Raw genomic sequence first — 20,121 nt, forward strand, 5'->3', positions numbered from 1 at the left:
CCGTGATGCTTGGTCTTTCTTTCTCTTGCTTTATTATATTCAGGTAAATGGGGAGATATATTTCCAACTCAGTGCATATTTGTTAAGCACCTACTATGCATAAGGCATGAGGCTAGATGCTGTGGGAAATCCAAGTTAATAGTATTTGCAGCACTTGTAACTGGACAGAGGGTTAGTATCTAGAATATGTAAAACCCTTCTATGACTCAAAAAAAATCAGTAAGAAAAAAAAACACAAACAACCCATTAGAAAAATCACAAAATACTTAATCATCTTACAGCAGAAGAATGACCAATAAAGGTGCACAAATGCTCAACCTCACTGGTAACCTGAGAAATTTGAATCTGGCTTTCTAGGTTTTCAAGAAGGTTCACTTTTCCAGGCAGGAGGCCAAAAAACTTACTGTTTTTTAAATTGACACTTTGCTAGCTTGATTTATAAATTTTATACATTTGGGTATATGGTCCATAGGCTTCCATGTATTCTTGGCCAGGGCTGCATAAATTCAGGGCAGGCCTATAAATGTATGTTTATATAATTTAAAGAAAAGCAAGGAGATTCCAAAGACAAAATTCAGGGCAGGGATTACCTTTCTGGTGGAAAGAAGGGGGTGCCATCAGGGACGTGCACAGGGGGTCTTTAAGGTAGTGTAATACCGATAATATTCCTTTTCTTGAGCGGGGAGGCATGTATTTAATAAAGTCAATATTTCATGTAAAAAATGCACTATACTCTTGGCTTTCAAACAGGATTAATTTAATAGACACATAACCATATAGTTTCACATGGAGACAATATACGTTTAAATATAAATGTCTTTTAAAATGTGTTTGTGAAAAATAAATGAGATCTATCTTAGTTTCACCCAGCTCTGTGCTGTGCGGTGCGTCAGAGCCAAGTAGGGGGTGACGGGGGCAGAAACTGGCAGGAATGGAGCTGACAGTCCTTGAGTTGTCTCTTTCCTACGACACCATCGCCGTACTTTACCCTGTTGAGTACAGACTCCATTCTATATAGAAAAAACATCCTCAAAGTTAATGATTGTATTATTGGAATGCAAATCTATGTGTATTTGTACAACTTTATCTTACCATTTATACTTATTGGACAAATTACCTCAGGAAAGAACTTGGGGGAGAGGGATTAATAAATTATAAATATTGCCGCTTTGTTAATAATTGGCGACTGTCCTAGCTCCTAGGAATGCTTATTTGGATGCAGACATGGGGTCTCTAAATATAGGGACACCACGTTCTTAAGAAATGTCTAAAAAATAAATGTCTTGAGTTTTACATCTCACATCTCTACTAGTTTTAACTTGTCGGTCTAGTGACTCAGATGTATATTTCTTCTAGATCATGTATGGAAATGTAATCATAAGTCCAAACTCCAATTAGTAAAATTCAGAATTGACCTAAAAATCATTTGCTTGGATAACCCTAAAATAGTTGTTATTTTCATCTCTAGTGGTTATTGTTTAATGTGTTCATTATTATGTGGGCTTACAATGAAAGTGTTTTATTTCCACATAAATGACAGAAGAGAGAGAACTATAAAATCTTGGAAAGACAGCTTTATATTGCCAGTAATCTCTGTGTTAAGGACACGGCATACTTTCCACTGCAGTGAGCTCTAAGTTGATATGATTTAGAAAATTCTTGGTGATGGTAATGGAGGAGGATTAAACAAGATATTACTGAATTTATTTGTTTAGTTATTTAGTTGTTTAGTTGGTTAGCTAGTCAGTCATTCATTTCTTTATTCAACCATTTTATTTTCTGCAATATACCAGTACTTCTAGGCATGGCATATATATTAATGAATAAAAGAGACATACATTTTCGTCTTATGGAGGCTAAAATCTAATATAATTTTTCTAAAGTAAAGAATAGGTATATGTAGAGACTTCCCTTGTGGTCCAGTGGTTAAGACTTTGCCTTCCAATGCAAGGGGTGTGGGTTCGATCCCTGGTCGGGGAGCTAGGATCCCACATGCCTCGCGGCCAAAAAACCAAAACATAAAACAGAAGCAATATTGTAACAAATTCAATAAAGACTTAAAAAATGATCCATATCCAAAAAAAATCTTAAAAATAAAAAAGAATAGGTATGTAAATACAGAATGAGGTCACTGCTGCGATCAAGATGGAATTGGCATGATGTCCTAGCGCACGAGTTGTCAGACCTCTTGCAAGTGTGACATCACAGCCTGAGCAGGAGGCCTAAGTGGACGTCATCAGGCAAAGCGCAGGAAGAAGAGAGAGACAGGGGAGCCGCTCGTGTGGAGGCCCCAAGGAAGGGACGGTGGACCCTGTTTGAGGGTCTGCAGGGGGGACTGTGGAGCCACAGCGGTGACGTAGACTGGATGGTAGTGGTCGCAGGTGGAGGGCAGGACTGTGGCAGTGATACATTTTAAAGGTGGAAACGACCTCACTGATGAATTGCACATGGAGAGGGAAGGAGAGGAAACAGTTGTCAAGGATTTCCAGTGCCCTGTGTTGGCCACCTGAGCAGATTGTGGTGCTGTGTAAAGTCAGGACAGCCTGGAAGGGAGGGAACAATGACAGTAATAAACATCATCATCATCTGGTGCTCCGTTGTGAACATATTAGTTTAAAAGGCCAATGTGGTATCCATTCGAGATGTGAAACAGGCAAGGGGTTTATAAACTCAGAGAAGTCTGGGCTGTCGTTAGATTTCAACATACGCATGATATTAAAACTCATGGGAATGGATGAGGACCCTTAGAGAGAGACGGAACACAGAGAAGAGACCAGATCCCGGGGCAACTCCAGCTACTGAGGGACAGTCCCTGAGGACACTGAGAGGGAGCAGCTGATGAGGTGGGAAGAGGGTCCGGGGTTCACAGTGACACAGGAGCTGGGAGATGCTTCGGGGAAGTGTTGGCTGTGTCCGCTCCACAGAGAGGCTGAGCGGGATATGTACAGGAAAGTAACTGCTGAACCTGACAATTTGGGATTGGAATTCAGAGCAGGATAAATGTGGGAGTGAAGGAAAAGAAAGAAATACAAAATATCAATATACTCTAGAGAAAATAATGGGAAAGTCTCAGTAAAGACCAAGGAGTTTTGTCGGGTTTTGTTTTGTCTCACGTTAGGCTGGGCGCTTACATCAGAGACGGTTGTTACAGACACGATTTCAGTAAAGCAGAGACTCGTGGTTCCGGAGGAAGAGAGTCATTGTCTCTGAGGGTGAAGTGAGGGATCCTGCCCACACGTGGGAGTGTGGAAAGGGGGGCATCTCCCCAATCTTGTGACAAACGGAACAGGAGAAAATGTGCAGATGCGTGTGAATCTGTATATTGTAAATTGTGAAAAAGATACTCTTCCTAATACCTCCTATTTCTTAAAGGCAGTGAAGTAGGTCATCATGATTCTTAGCAGTAATTATTTTAAAAATTGAATTACTATGACGTATCTTACTGTTAATGCAATAAGGATACATTCCCATGTTTCGAGATTCAAAATATGCTAAAGTATGTTCAGGGTAAAGTCTCCTCCTAACTTTTTCCATTCCATCTATTTCCCTTTCCTGGATCAAATGATGTTTTCAGTGTCTTCTGAATACTTCCAGAAAGATTCTATTCACATACACACATATGCATTTTACTTATTTTTTTTTTCCTCAGAGCTGTGTGAACATCAGCACAATAAATTTTAGAACATTTTCTTTTTTTTTTTGAATTTTATTTATTTTTTTATACTGCAGGTTCTTATTAGTCATCCATTGTATACACATCAGTGTATACATGTCAATCCCAATCTCCCAATTCATCACACCACCCCCAGCCCCCCGCTGCTTCCCCCCCTTGGTGTCCATACGTTTGTTCTCTACATCTGTGTCTCAACTTCTGCCCTGCAAACCAGTTCATCTGTACCATTTTCTAAATTCCACATATATGCATTAGTATACGATATTTGTTTTTCTCTTTCTGACTTACTTCACTCTGTATGACAGTCTCTAGATCCATCCACATCTCTACAAATGACCCAATTTCGTTCCATTTTATGGCTGAGTAATATCCCATTGTATATATGTACCACATCTTCTTTATCCATTCATCTGTTGATGGACACTTAGGTTGCTTCCATGACCTGGCTATTGTAAATAGTGCTGCTGTGAACATTGGGGTGCATGTGTCTTTCTGAATTATGGTTTTCTCTGGGTATATGCCCAGTAGTGGGATTGCTGGGTGGTATGGTAGCTCTATTTTTAGATTTTAAGGAACCTCCATACTGTTCTCCATAGTGTCTGTATCAATTTACATTCCCACCAACAGTGCAAGAGGGTTCCCTTTTCTACACACCCTCTCCAGCATTTGTTGTTTGTAGATTTTCTGATGATGCCCATTCTAACTGGTGTGAGGTGATACCTCATTGTAGTTTTGATTTGCATTTCTCTAATAATTAGTGATGTTGAGCTGCTTTTCATGTGCTTCTTGGCCATCTGTATGTCTTCTTTGGAGAAATGTCTATTTAGGTCTTCTGCCCATTTTTTAAATTGAGTTGTTTGTTTTTTTAATATTGAGCTGCATGAGCTGTTTATATATTTTGGAGATTAATCCTTTGTCCGTTGATTCGTTTGCAAATATTTTCTCCCATTCTGAGGGTTGTCTTTTCATCTTGTTTATGGTTTCCTTTGCTCTGCAAAAGCTTTTAAGTATCATTAGGTCCCATTTGTTTATTTTTGGTTTTATTTCCATTATTCTAGGTGGTGGATCAAAAAAGATCTTGCTGTGATTTATGTCAAAGAGTGTTCTTCCTATGTTTTCCTCTAAGAGTTTTATGCTGTCCAGTCTTCCATTTAGGTCTCTAATCCATTTTGAGTTTATTTTTGTGTATGGTGTTAGGGAGTGTTCTAATTTCATTCTTTTACATGTAGCTGTCCAGTTTTCCCAGCACCACTTTTTGAAGAGACTGTCTCTTCTCCATTGTATATCCTTGCCTCCTTTGTAATAGATTAGTTGACCATAGGTGTGTGGGTTTATCTCTGGGCTTTCTATCCTGTTCCATTGATCTATATTTCTGTTTTTGTGCCAGTACCATATTGTCTTGATTACTGTAGCTTTATAGTATAGTTTGAAGTCAGGGAGTCTGATTCCTCCAGCTCCGTTTTTTTCCCCTCAAGACTGCTTTGGCTATTCGGGGTCTTTTGTGTCTCCAAACAAATTTTAAGATTTTTTGTTCTACTTCTGTAAAAAATGCCAATGGTAATTTGATAGGGATTGCATTGAATCTGTAGATTGCTTTGGGTTGTATAGTCATTTTCACAATATTGATTCTTCCAATCCAAGAACATGGTATATCTCTCCATCTGTTGGTATCATCTTTAATTTCTTTCATCAGTGTCTTATAGTTTTCTGCATACAGGCCTTTTGACTCCCTAGGTAGGTTTATTCCAAGGTATTTTGTTCTTTTTGTTGCAATGGTAAATGGGAGTGTTTCCTTAATTACTCTTTCAGATTTTTCATTATTTGTGTATCAGAATGCAAGATATTTCTGTGCATTAATTTTGTATCCTGCAACTTTACCAAATTCATTGATTAGCTCTAGTAGTTTTCTGGTGGCATCTTTAGGATTCTCTATGTATAGTATCATGTCATCTGCAAACAGTGACAGTTTTACTTCTTCTTTTCCAATTTGTATTCCTTTTATTTCGTTTTTTTCTTTGATTGCTATGGTGAGGACTTCCAAAACTATGTTGAATAATAGTGGCGAGAGTGGACATCCTTGTCTTGTTCCTGATCTTAGAGGAAATGCTTTCACTTTTTCACCATTGAGAATGATGTTTGCTGTGGGTTTGTCATAGGTAGCCTTTATTATGTTGAGATAGGTTCCCTCTATGCCCACTTTCTGGAGAGTTTTTATCATAAATGGGTGTTGAATTTTGTCAAAAGCTTTTTCTGCATCTATTGAGATGATCATGTGGTTTTTCTTCTTCAATTTGTTAATATGATGTGTCACATTGATTGATTTGTGTATATTGAAGAATCCTTGCATCCCTGGGATAAATCCTACTTGATCATGATGTATGATCCTTTTAATGTGTTGTTGGATTCTGTTTGCTAGTATTTTATTGAGGATTTTTGCATCTATATTCATCAGTGATATTGTTCTGTAATTTTCTTTTTTTGTAGTGTCTTTGTCTGGTTTTGGTATCAGGGTGATGGTGGCCTCATAGAATGAGTTTGGTAGTGTTCCTTCCTCTGCAATTTTTTGGAAGAGTTTGAGAAGGATGGGTGTTAGCTTTCCTCTAAATGTTTGATAGAATGTACCTGTGAAGCCATCTGGTTCTGGACTTTTGTTTGTTGGAAGATATTTAATCACAGTTTTAGTTTCATTACTTGTGATTGGTCTCTTCATGTTTTCTATTTCTTCCTGGTTCAGTCTTGGAAGGTTATCCCTTTCTAAGAATTTGTCCATTTCTTCCAGCTTGTCCATTTTATTGGCATAGAGTTGCTTGTAGTAATCTCTTAGGATGGTTTGTATTTCTGTGGTGTCTGTTGTAACTTCTCCTTTTTCATTTCTAATTTTATTGATTTGAGTCCTCTCCCTCTTTTTCTTGATGAGTCTGGCTAATGGTTTATCAATTTTGTTTATCTTCTCAGAGAACCAGCTTTTAGTTTTATTGATCTTTGCTATTGTTTTCTTTGTTTCTATTTCATTTATTTCTGCCCTGATCTTTATGATTTCTTTCCTTCTGGTAACTTTGGGTTTTGTTTGTTCTTTCTCTAGTTCCTTTAGGTGTAAGGTTAGATTGTTTATTTGAGATTTTTCTTGTTTCTTGAAGTAGGGTTGTATTGCTATAAACTTCCCTCTTAGAACTGCTTTTGCTGCATCCCATAGGTTTTGGATCATTGTGTTTTAGTTGTCATTTGTCTCTAGGTATTTTTAGATTTCTTCTTTGATTTCTTCAGTGATCTCTTGGTTATTTAGTAACGTATTGTTTAGCCTCCATGTGTTTGTGTTTTTTACGTTCCGTGTGCACTTGAGAAGAAAGCATAATCTGCTGTTTTTGGTTGGAATGTCCTATAAATATCAATCAAATCTAGCTGGTCTGTTGTGTCATTTAAAGCTTGTGTTTCCTTATTAATTTTCTGTTTGGATGATCTGTCCATTGGTGTAAGTGAGGTGTTAAAGTCCCCCACTATTATTGTGTTACTGTCGATTTCCTCTTTTATAGCTGTTAGCAGTTGCCTTATGTATTGTGGTGCTCCTATGTTTGGTGCATATATATTTATAATTGTGATATCTTCTTCTTGGATTGATCCCTGGATCATTATGTAGTGTCCTTCCTTGTCTCTTGTAACATTCTTTATTTTAAAGTCCATTTTATCTGATATGAGTATTGCTACTCCAGCTTTCTTTTAATTTCCATTTGCATGGAATATCTTTTTCCATCCCCTCATTTTCAGTCTGTATGTGTCCCTAGGTCTGAAGTGGGTCTCTCGTAGACAGCGTATATATGGGTCTTGTTTTTGTATCCATTCAGCGAGCCTGTGTCTTTTGGTTGAAGCATTTAATCCATTCACGTTTAAGGTAATTATCAATATGTATGTTTCTATTACCAGTTTCTTAATTTCTTAAGGACTTGGCTATTAAGGACGTGGCTATTTCTTTTCCCATGTTAGGGAAGTTTTTGACCATAATCTCTTCAAATATTTTCTCGGGTCTTTTCTCTCTCTCTTCTCTTTCTGGGACCCCTATAATGCGAATGTTGTTGCATTTAATGTTGTCCCAGAGGTCTCTTAGGCCGTCTTCATTTCTTTTCATTCTTTTTTCTATATTCTGTTCTACGGCAGTGAATTCCACCATTCTGTCTTCCAGGTCACTTATCCGTTCCTCTGCCTCAGTTATTCTGCTACTGATTCCTTCTAGTGTATTTTTCATTTCAGTTATTGTATTGTTCATCTCTGTTTGTTCTTTAATTCTTCTAGGTGTTTGTTCTTTAATTCTTTTAGGTCTTTGTTAAACATTTCTTGCATCTTCTCAGTCTTTGCCTCCATTCTTTTTCTGAAGTCCTGGATCATCTTCACTATCATTATTCTGAATTCTTTTTCTGGAAGGTTGCCTATCTCCACTTCATTTAGTTGTTTTTCTGGGGTTTTATCTTGTTCCTTCATCTGGTACATAGCCCTCTGCCTTTTCATCTTGTCTATCTTTCTGTGAATGTGGTTTTTGTTCCACAGGCTGCAGGATTGTAGTTCTTCTTGCTTCTGCTGTCTGCCCTCTTGTGGATCCATATATGCATTTTATTAATTTACCTTTTCCCTTTAATTTTCCATTATCTTCATTCTGTGTGTTTACTTAATATGGTATTTTTGAGATCATTTTTAGTAAATGGAGCCTCCTCCTTTTTCCCCCCCTTTTTTAAGAGCTACATTACATACCTTTTAATTTTTTAAAACAGATTCTACGTGTGATAGTTTGAATTTAGAGCATTACCTGGAGCCCAGCACATGGTGGGTGTACAGTAACTGTTAGTCTCCTTCCTTTTCCCCCGTATTTTAGAGATATTTGAGAGTTGAGCCTCAAACCAGAGGCATGATCTGAATCATCTGTCTTGTTCATCCAGCTTTGACCCTGATGCCTGGTTCTGGTCCCCGTGCTCACATCCTGTCCTCGGCTCTGTCCTGTCCTGCTTCCTCTAACCCTCTCTCTCTCTGACCTATGAGGACCTGCTCTCATTGCCCTTTGTCCCCACCGGGACTGACCCTCTGCTTGCCCCTCCCAGTCCCGTCTCGGGCAAGACCCCTTGGTTGAGGAAGGTCCCAGAGGTGCTTCCAGCTGACAGGCAGGCAAACAAGCAACAGGAAGTGGAACAGAGAAGCCAGATTTTTGGAGGTTGAGGGCTCAACTGTCTTGACTTGACAAATTGCCATCCTGATATTCCTAACGTGGGTCTTGGTGCAGCGTCAGTGAAAACATTCTGATGATATACATGATAGTCGACTAAATCAGAAACCTGGATCAGTAACTGCTTCCTCTATAACGGATGCCTTGTCCTTTGTTTCAAAAGAGTCAGTGGAGACTATTAAGCAGATTTGTAGCAATAACTTTGACTCATGGCTACACTTGAGTCAAAGGCTTGTGTTACTAATAGGACTCTAACATCTTTGTGTCGGTGGTTTTGCAGTTTTGCCAAGAGAGAGAAAATTGATGTCATGCTTTACTGATTCAAATCTGCTTTACATCCTTCTTCCTAAAAGACAAGAGCTGTGGCAACCTTCCCAACTAATGGAAGATTTTCAGAGAAAAAGCCGGTGACTGTCAGATTCTGGCCCCACTGTCTATGGAACAGTCACTTAAGAAGCATTAGGTTTAAATGACTTACTCTAGAATGTTCTCTCAGACTTATCTGATGCAAAAAATCCTCCAAATACCCTTGAAAATATGTATTCTGGAATTGAAAACATGAGTATCAGAATCAATCCATGACACATAGCTATGAAAGTAATAGACAAAAACAATACTGGAATTTCTGTAATTTAAAATGGTAAAACAATTGGGAAAGAAAAATTAGAATCTCAACAGGGAATACTATTCTTATTAACTTTTGTATGTAATCCTGTCTTCCCTATTTAATAATTATCATAATGAATATTTTAAAGTGTTCATGAGATTTACAACTTTATACATTTTTGGTCTTCATCATTTTATGTAAATTTCATAACTGAGATTAAGTGTAAATGAGTTAGTTTGACTCCAAATAAAATAAGACCTTTAGAAACAAATGAATCAACCCCTAACTTGTACATGTCTACTAAATACAATATGATTATAAAGACATTATAAAACAAATAGTATAAAAAACAGATTTCATAGAAGATACAATGTTTTGAGTAAAATGTCTGAAAACAACAACAGTATTCCACACTTAAGTGCATTGATGAAATAGAAAAGAATCATTGACACCTTGTCATATTGTGAATAAATGAGTTTTGGTACAAGAAGACTTCGTTTTGAATTTTGCTCTGCCTCTTAGTAATAACTCTGGAAGCTTGGGCACACTGCTCCATCTTTCTGAACCCGTTTCCTCACATATAAAAATTGGCTAATTTTTAATAATAATTCAAAATTAATTTCATACGACTCAAGTGATATAATGAAAGAAAAGTAGTTAGATAATATATTGTTACCGAATTATGTTGTACAGACTCCCCCTTGGGCCCTAGCCCAACCACGGCCCCTGCCTTGGTGGGAAAGGTTCTTTTTCTATTCGGGTTCGTGCAGCCAAAAACAAAACCGAAGCTGAGATTGAAGCAATGCAAACTTTATTCAACGGTCAGAGAGTGGAGAAGCAGGAGCTTAGTTCACAAATCACCTTCTCGCCCAGGGGCACAATTATGGCAAGATGTAAGGGCAAGGTTAATGAGGGGGAGGCATACCAATGGTTTTCTTGGCTTCTTCTTGTGGTAGAAGGTGCCGCCTCTTTTCTGGCCTTGTATGGTCCCTCAGCATCTGGGTTGAAAGTGGGTGGAACCATCATGGCGGGGACGGGCAGAGATCTTAATCAACCTGATTGGCTGGTGGTGAGGTCATCGGGAGTCGGCATCATCAGCCTTCTGGTTCCAGCCGGTCTGGGGTCTACGTGCTTGTGGGCAGCATGCAGTTAACTTCTCCCACTTGGTGGGGATTTTAGTATCTGCAAAACAGCTCAAAGGCCATGGCTCAGAATATTATCTGTAGCCCTTGAGGAGGAACTGAAGGTCCTTGATTTTTTTCAGTGCCTAAACAATTATTACTTTGTCTTGTTTGACTGTTTTCCTTTCTTTCTGCATTTTCTCATTTTTCTGATTAAATTTATTCTTTGGCAATCGGGTAGGCCTAGGAGGCTAGAGCTTTTCTTCAAACATGTGGCAGGTGGAGTACATGGTGGGGGTGTGTTCCTGGAGGGCCCCATAGGGTCCTGCTCAGTTACAGTATGTACGACACCTGGGAGATCTCCACTAGATGTTAGTTTTCTAAAAATGGAGAGTGTAGAAATAATGAAACAGGTGGTTAAGACATTTAGTATTTAATGGTTAGACTGAGCTCCCCAAACTGGAAATAAGGTACCAGTCCATTTGTTTCTTTGTAAATATTTATTGAGCGTTTCTTTGTTTCATGTGCTTCAGTGGACACTGGAGGTTCAGAAGCTTAGTTTTCTGGAGGTAAAGGAAGAAGAGAGCTTAGTGTGTTGCTAAGGTGGGGGCTGGGTGTCAGGGGTTTCAGTGGGGCATCCATGAACGTCTGCGCTGAGACCACGAGGACCGAAAGGCAGTGTGTGTCTGGGGCCTTATCCTAGGGGCACGTCCCAGGGCTGCAGAGGAGTCCTCTGTCTTAAGGAGACTCGAGCTTCGCTGGGCCCAGAGAAATGGGCTCGGGCAGGGGCCTGCTGACCACCCCAGGGGTCCAGAGGGGGCAGTGATGTTGTAGGTGGGATTCGAGCAGCACAGGTGGGGAGAAGGTCGTAAGCCCTGGGCATCTCCCTACTGGAAAACTGACAGGTTTACAACGGGTTGGACGTGAGGGAGTAGGCAAAGAAAGGAAGCAAAGGTACCTCCAGAAGTCTGGCCTCAGAAACTGGAAGGATGACATTTTTTCATATTGGGGTGTAGTTGATTTACAGTGCTGTGTTAGTTTCAGGTGTACAGCACAGTGATTCAGTTTTACATACATATACGTGTATATATATTCTTTTCAGATTCTTTTCCATTATATATTATTACAAGATATTGAGTTGAGTTCCCTGTGCTATACAGTAGGTCCTTGTTGATAATGTATTTTATATATAGTAGTGTGTATATGTTAATCCCAAATCCTAATTTATCCCTCCCCGCCTTTTTCCCCTTTGGTAACCATAAGTTCGTTCTCTGTGTCTGTGAGTCTGCGTCTGTTCTGTAAATAAGTTCATTTGCACCATTTTTGTTTGTTTTAAAATAAATAAATTTATTTATTTATTCATTTATGGCTGCATTGGGTCTTCGTTGCTGCACGCGGGCTTTCTCTAGTTGTCTTTCTCTGTCTGGCTTACTTCACTTAGTATGATAATTTCTATGTGGAATCTAAAAAAAAAAAAAATGATGCAGGACTTCCCTAGTGGCGCAGTGGTTAACAGTCCGCCTGCCAGTGCAGGGGACACAGGTTCAAACCCTGGTCCAGGAAGATCACACATGCCACGGAGCAACTAAGCCCGTGCGCCACAACTACTGAGCCTGCACTCTAGAGCCCGTGAGCCACAACTACTGAGTCTGCGTGCCACAACTACTGAAGCCCTCGTTCCTAGAGCCCGTGCTCCGCAACAAGAGAAGCCACCACAATGAGAAGCCCGTGCACTGCAACAAAGAGTAGCCCTCGCTCGCCGCCACTAGAGAAAGCCCTCGCGCAGCCACAAAGACCCAATGCAGCCAAAACTAAATAATATAAATAAAAATAAATTTATAAAAAAAAGAAAAGAAAAAAGTGGCTCACGCATTATGATTTATTATTAGGTATTAAAATATTAATTATGAAAATTCGTTGGGAAATACGTTTTAATTAACTCTAAATAAATCATATCCAAATAGTTATGAATCATTTAATTGTAAATGAATTTTACATGTTTTGCCAATTACCTGAAGTATGATTATGTGGTTTTAACATTAATAATTTTTAAAGCTAGAAATACAGCCCACCACCTGCACCAAACTCCAATTCCACAACCTCAGTGTGCTTAAAGAAAGTCAAAACTAAAAAGTGGACATGGGTATCCACTGATTACTGTTGTCAGTGGAGTTTGCATGAGCCATGTAAAAAATAATATTCTATTTATTCACAGTAACCTTACCTGGTTTAGAATCATGTTGAAGGATTGCTAAGGCTTTGCTGGGATTCTTCAAAATGACGTTTCAGATTTCGTTCTTGTAGGTTAGCTGGTGGGCTCCGCCCTTGATATTACATTTCAGTTTACTATTTAACCCATGAATACTTCCAAGGCAGTAGTTTTATATTTTAAAGAACTGTTAAATTTGTATACATGAATAAGCAAGATTTGTCCATCATAAATATTTCTTAGTTATAGCTAAATTAAATTTATAATTAGAGTTTTTGAAAATGTATTTAGGTATTTTCTGTAGTCAAAATGCTTGTGTTATAATTTTCCTTGGAAAAAGTTGTTTTGTTTACCCTCGAAACTTAAAAATAACTTTCCTTTCCATTGAAGTTATCCTTTTTCAATCTTGAGTCCATCTTTTTCAGTGGCAGTTAAATCAACTGGGGATCAGACCACTTTTGTTGTCTCTCATTGCCTCATGATAATATATTTAGGGCAAATTTATTTGGATGAATTTTAATTCAGGAATAGTGGACAAGTATTTTCCTTTACATTACATACAGATTTTATTTTATTTTTTATTAAGTTACTTGATAACGTTTAAGATTTTGAGTGAGAAGTTTCACCTAGTTCCAGTGACAACCTCTAATGAGGTAAATCAGTACAGTAAGTCATACATACGAAAGAGTTCCATTCCCAGAGCGCGTTCGTAAGTCCAATTTGTTAGGAAGTCCAACAAAGTTAGCCTAGGTACACAACTAACACAATCGGCTATATAGTACTGTCCTGTAATAGGTTTATAATACTTTTCACACAAATAATACATAAAAAACAAACACAAAAAATAAAGAAAACATTTTTAATCTTATAGTACAGTGCCTTGAAAAGTACAGTAGTGCGGTACAACAGCTGGCATACGGGGGCTGGCATCGAGTGAACAGGCAAGAAGAATTACTGACTGGAGAGGGGAGAGGAGGTGGGAGATGGCAGAGCTGAAGGATGGTCAGCAATAGGAGACGGAGGGCAAGCTGCAGTTTCACTCACACATGACATGGATGGCACAGGTTCAGGTTCCTTGCTGGATTCAATTCTATCTACCCTCTTGAAAAAATGATCCAGTGATGTCTGGGTAGTAGCTTTTTTTTTCTCGTCATAGATGACACGGTAGCACTGGATTGCATTCTGAACGGCTGCTGCAACCTTCGTGTACCGTTCTGTGTTCGGGTCCTGTGCCTCAAAAACTAACAGTGCCTCCTCAAATAAAGAAAATCCCCTTGCCCTTTCCTGTGTTGTGAATTCTCTTTGGTTCGTCAGTTACTTCTTCCTCTTGTCTCTCTTCATCCTTTCTCTGGGCACATTCGGCGTCTTTGAAAGTTTGCAACGTGAAGTTCGTATGTAGGGGACTTACTGTACTTTGTGCTTAGCTAAGACGTGTCCCCCACTTAAGGAGCTGCTTACTCTGCAGGGTGGAAGTGGTGGGTAGGTTTCGGAGCTACTTCTTGATAATTACGGGCATTGTGCTTGGAAATGGTAACATGCCCATGTGAGCATGCCTAAGCCGCTGTTTGTGGTTCAAAATGAGAAAGGCAAATGTTTTCAGGCACAGTTTACTCAAGCTACTGAACTAATTATTTTTAGTGTGACTGAAATCAAGTGTGGTTTAATTCAGAGATCAAGATGTCGCACATCCAGTAATTTTATACATTGTTGGAAGTCGTCTCCACATCGTTACGTGTTTTGCAGTATTTCATATAGTTTAGTGCATTGCTAAGGCTGTGGAGTAATGGGCTTCATTGTTGATCAACAATTAAAAAATAAAGCCTCACAGTGTTTGCTTAAAGTAAATAATGTTGAAGCAAAACTGGGCAAAATTTAATATGTATTAAATAGATTATTGTACATTTTTGATACAGGCTACAGAGCTTTTTATTTTAGACATTGAAGAGTGATCAACTTGAAAATCATGATTTTTGCTTTTGTTTTTCCCTCATGAAGTGTTAGAAGTGGTTGACGTTCTCTTGATTTGTCAGTTTTTCTTTATGATGCTCTTGTCAAGACAGGCAGCCTGTACTTGAGATGGAGTATTTGGAAGATGCCAGCTCTGCTGTTTGGAGTGTCATCATTTCACTTTACAGTGTCGCTGTGTGATGAAGACCAGCTGGTGCATTTACGTTTCCCATCGGAAATTTCCATCTGATTCATTATTGTGATGTGTGCTTTTGTTCAGAAACAATCATTCTTACGTAGCAAGGCCTTCTGAACCACTGAAGGCTTTCTCTTTCGCTGACTAATTTGAGCTGTCAGTCTGCTGGTTTGGAAGACATTCCAGCTTGTTGTATTATCAGTGTTTGTTTGCACAGGAAGTGATGTACCACAGAGGCTGAATTTATGGGAACGGTTTGCGTTCGACTAACGAGCAGTGCTGCCTCTTCCATGATGATATTATTGTATAACTTGGATTAATACAATTATTGTGCACCTATGTAGCCCTGATTCTCTCTTGTAACATCTCAGGGGCCAGCAGGGAATCACTACCTTTCTTGCAAAGTGAAAGTTGCCTGTGCCTTGTGCCTTGGTTGTTTTCCTTTATTCTAAAGATAGTGGACCTTAACCTGCCACTAGTAATTTCACACAGATTAACGCTGCTTTTGCCATTGTTGAAAATTGTTTTAACATTTGTGTTTGGTCTCTCTCTCTCTCTTTTTTTTTTTTTGGCTGCACCACATGGCACTTGGGATCTTAGTTCCCAGACCGAGGATTGAACCTGTACTCCCTGCAGTGGAAGCGCAGAGTCTTAACCACTGGACCGACCGCTAGGGCACTCCCTGTGTTTGGTCTTAAGCTGAAACTATAATGTCTAGGATGTTTCAGGAAAATGCATCACAAAATATATCACTTTTATTGCATTTATGGAGTATTAGCTTAATTATATGAGTTATATTCTTAACCATTTCATGTGTTGGGTTATAGCTTTCTTCAGATTCAAATCTAACACGTAGTTTTGGGCAAATAAAAGCTATTCACAGAAAATCAAGAATGAAAAATATGTTTTCATTGAAAACTTTAAGATATCTTTCATGATTATAACAAGAAAAACTATTATTTTGAAAAGAGAAAGCATATGACTCCATCTCTTTTACGAATTGGGAGAATTAGGGACACTTTAAACACAAGAATGAATGAAACCACTTCTGTAAGATAATCTCCAAATTCCTGTTAAAAGCAGTTTTCTCGCTTTTCCTCTCTTCTGACTCCTAAAATAATCAAGCACTTTAAAAGAGATGAAAAATAAATCTCTTTTGTTAATGAGCTGCACACCACCAAGATGTCAGTGGGGCATAGGAACAGAGAGGGCAAAATAAAAAGACACGTTAGTAAAATTCTTGACATATTCATAAAAAACCTAGGGAAGCTACCTACACAAATAAATATTTATGCATCAGAAAACTTATGAATCCTTTACCCTTCTTCTTCTTCTCTGTGTCACATCTTGGCAATACCTCTAGATCTTCATTCTGAATCGTGTATATTACACATTGAAATTAAATGCCAGAAAATGCCTATGCCTGTCATCTATTTCCACTTTCTCAGTTTGGAGCTGGGACTGTACTAAATGATTCTGGTATATTTTATGGTTTTACGATGATGTCACTTTTATGATATACTACAAGTTCTCAAGTCCTGCATTAACTCTATTTTCTGAAATCTTTTTTCTGGAATCTGTACTTATCTGTAGACTTTTAAGAGAGTATGATGATGCATCGATATTGTAGTCTCACAGGAGTTCAAAAGAAGTGTAGACACTCGGTAATAAAGTCCTCAACCTCTATAATAACATGCCAGACATGAATATTAAAGAGAAGGAACCAAAGTCAGCCTAAAAATCTGTGTAACTGGTAACTGACCAAAAACAGAAAATGCCCACGTGTGGGTGAGAAAGTCAGTGAACTACTGGAACCAGATTCCAGGATGTGAGTCAGACAGTGTGGCAGCTGTTGTCAGAGGCTGGACCAAGGCTGCATAGCACTGTGATCCCCAAGGAGGGGAACCACATTAGCTGGGCATCAGACAGCTGTCTGGATGGAGCCCGGAGCAGATTGGACAGCGTGGGCTGGGGAGGCAGAGCTCGAATTTTGGGGCTGCTGAGGTGTAAAAATTTGAAGATCCAGCTCATAAAGAAAAGGGAGCTACAGAGGGGAGAGGCTTCATAAATCTGCACAGGGGGTCTCTCATATTTGCCAAATACACAAGATGACCAAGTGCAGGGCAAGATGTGGCTCATAGGGCATGCGTCCACTGGAGATTCTGGAGGGCCCCCCATGTTGGTACGAGTCTCACAAGATGAGCCCAGAGGCCCCTTTCTGGCACCTGTAGGGGCTCAGTGGACATCTAGTGAACCACGCTTTGGAGACTGGGCTAATTTAATACTTGCACAGTATTCTCAAAGCAAGATCCCAGAATTCCTGGGGATCTCTAAGACCCTTCTAGGGGGTCAGTGAGGTCAAACTACTTAATACTGGTAATAATAATGATGATGATAATGATAGATATTTGTCCTTTTTCACTGTGTTAACATTTGCAGTTATGTCTCCAAAGCATGGTGAGTAAAACTTCTGAAATTAATTAATTAATTTCAATTAATGCCTCGCCAACTACCTACAGCAGTACTCATTTTATTCTTCACTGCCGTGAAATTGAGTAGAAAATAACAGCTTCACTTGAGTATCCTTGATAAATTCATAAAATATATTAATTATCTGTATGATGAAATTGGAAATATGCATAAAATCTTTTGCTGCAAAATGAAGTAAAATGGTTGTCTCGAGGAAAAGCACTTATATGGTTGAGTTGCAAACAGAACTAGCCACTTTTTTCACAGAATAACAATTTTTTTATGAAACATTGATTAACAGAAAACTATGGTTATTCTGATTGGGGAATTTAAGGACATATTCTCAGTAAGAAATGAAGTAAGCCTGTCACTTCAAAGGAAGCACCTGACAGAAACAATATTTTAATTAATAGTGGCAGACATTTTCCAAAACTGAATACAAAACCAGCAAATTCAAGAAGTCTAATGAATGTCCAGCAAGAGAACAATTACACATTCAACAAAGGGAAACAAGATATGAGTAATGACTGACTCACTATCAGAGACAGTGGAGGCGTGAAGACAATGGAAAGTGCTCAAAAGAAAAAAAATCAAACCAGAAGTATTCTACGAAAGTAACCTTCAGGATTGAAGGTGAAATTAAGCCATTTTCAGAAAAAGAAGAACAGAAAATTATTTGCCAACAGAACTTTCACTACAGAAAATGCAAAAGGATGAGAAGTTGAAAGGAATTCAACCATATTAAATTAGGAAGGAATGGAACCCTGGAAATATTAAACTTAATTAAATTAATAAGTTAATAAATTTAATATTAAATATTAAATATTCATAGATGTAAATTTTTAAAGTTTTAAAAAGACATGTGATTTTAAAATATAAATTACAGTGTTCATTGTGGGGTTTATGCATGTGTATATGGTTTTGTTACATGCTAAATTTTTGTTATATAATATAATATAATATGTACATTATATTTTGTTATGTAAATATATATTTGTTATATATTATATGATTATACTGTAATTAAATACATTATGTATTTACATATGTATTTAGGTATAGAATAATAGAATATTCCCAGATTAAAATTCTGCCTATTAAGTACTATGTGATGGTGTAGAATAAAAATATATGATGAAGACATTAGTTGAGACCCTGTGTGCTCTAATTATTTTCAGTTATGATTTTGTGTGCATTCTGAGTTGCCATTTTTCTGTGGGCTTAGAGAGGACCTGATATAGAGCAACAACTATATGGTTGAGATTTCAGAGATCTGATGTCTAAATATCTTTAAATCTCATAGCATTATAGGTTGATCTGCTGTGCTTGAACATTTATTCCTATTTTTTACTTAGTATTTTTATTTCCTCTGAAAAATTGAATAATGAATACTGATAGAAAGAAAGGAAATGTTTATGCACAGGCAAGTTCTTAGGATAAACTTAAATTATTTAGGAAATAATGTGTTTAAGAAGTCAGGCCTGTGTTTATCCCCTAATTCATTTATTCACTCAAAAATGTGTTGACCACGTAGTGCATGTTAACCGCAACACAGGTAATAGCTTTTCTTTCAAAGAATATGCACTCTGATAAGGAGATAGTGGGCTAGTTGTTATGTAAAGGTGAGTGCAAATGTTCTGGAAAAAGAGAGGAACAGAACACATGGGTATAATTTTCTATCCTGAGATTCTGGTCATAAGACAGTTCATTCATATTTTAAATCATATTACTAATCAAGTTCTTTTAGCTGGAGACTCATGATACCTTATATCTAATATAATAATGAACTGTCTCTCATTTATGTTTTGAAAGTCAGGGGGAAAAATCTGACATTGGGATAAAAACCAAGTTTCAAATCGTGCCACAAGTGTATTCATATTCATATCCTTCCACTGAAAAGTGGGGAATGTTAGCCAAGCTTTGTATGAAAAGGAAATCAACAACATTTTGTATGCAGAGTTTTTAATAGCACATTTTAATTTGTTTTTTTAAAACTTGAGTAAAAATAGAAATAAAGTGTCAGTTTTACATGAATATTGGCTATTCAGTATTATCTCCTGGGGTTTATGTTAATGAATTTTAATGCTGGAAATTTTTGGCTGCTTGGAAGCCTTATAAAACGTTTTAGTGTTCTGGTGCTAACACTAACTCTGTTTAATATATTTCATTACGAAAAATGTTCATGCAAGTCCACAATTCTAACTGATAAAAAATAATGTTAAATTCTTATAATGAGAACAAAAAAAAGGATTGATATCATTCTGGTAATAACATCTCCATTTCCAAATAACAAAGAACATAAATAAACAGAATAAATATCCTGTTTACTCATATTTCTATTTGTCTCTCCAAATTGTGTATATTGTTATCCACCTGCCAAAAATGTCAACAAGATGGTCCTGCTTACTATTTTAGTAAATAGTAGGAAAATACAGGATGAAAATTACTTCCAGAGAGAGTTGGGAGGTCTGATTTCAAGTGTCACAGAAGTAATAGAGCTCCCAGGACCCAGGGTCCCCACAGCCAGCTGCCCTGGGATCCAGCCCATGCACCCATGGCCAGCAGCCTCCCCAGGAGGCAGGGCCTGGCAGCTACCAGACTGGGGGACCTGCATCACTGACCAGTGCACTCACAATAGTCAGCCCTGTGTGACAGAAGAGCCCACACAGCCCACGTAGGGGACAACCCTGGAGCCT

The 20,121-nt window shown here is 38.1% G+C and overlaps 1 protein-coding gene across 4 annotated transcripts in view; it reads left to right on the top strand.

Moving 5' to 3' along the window:
* The window catches only part of SPOCK3 (SPARC (osteonectin), cwcv and kazal like domains proteoglycan 3), a 441,020-nt gene that overhangs the window by 207,057 nt on the left and 213,842 nt on the right, over positions 1–20,121 (top strand). The window lies entirely within an intron of this gene.

Source organism: Eubalaena glacialis, chromosome 9 (genome assembly GCF_028564815.1).
Source record: "Eubalaena glacialis isolate mEubGla1 chromosome 9, mEubGla1.1.hap2.+ XY, whole genome shotgun sequence".
NCBI classification, from domain to species: domain Eukaryota; kingdom Metazoa; phylum Chordata; class Mammalia; order Artiodactyla; family Balaenidae; genus Eubalaena; species Eubalaena glacialis.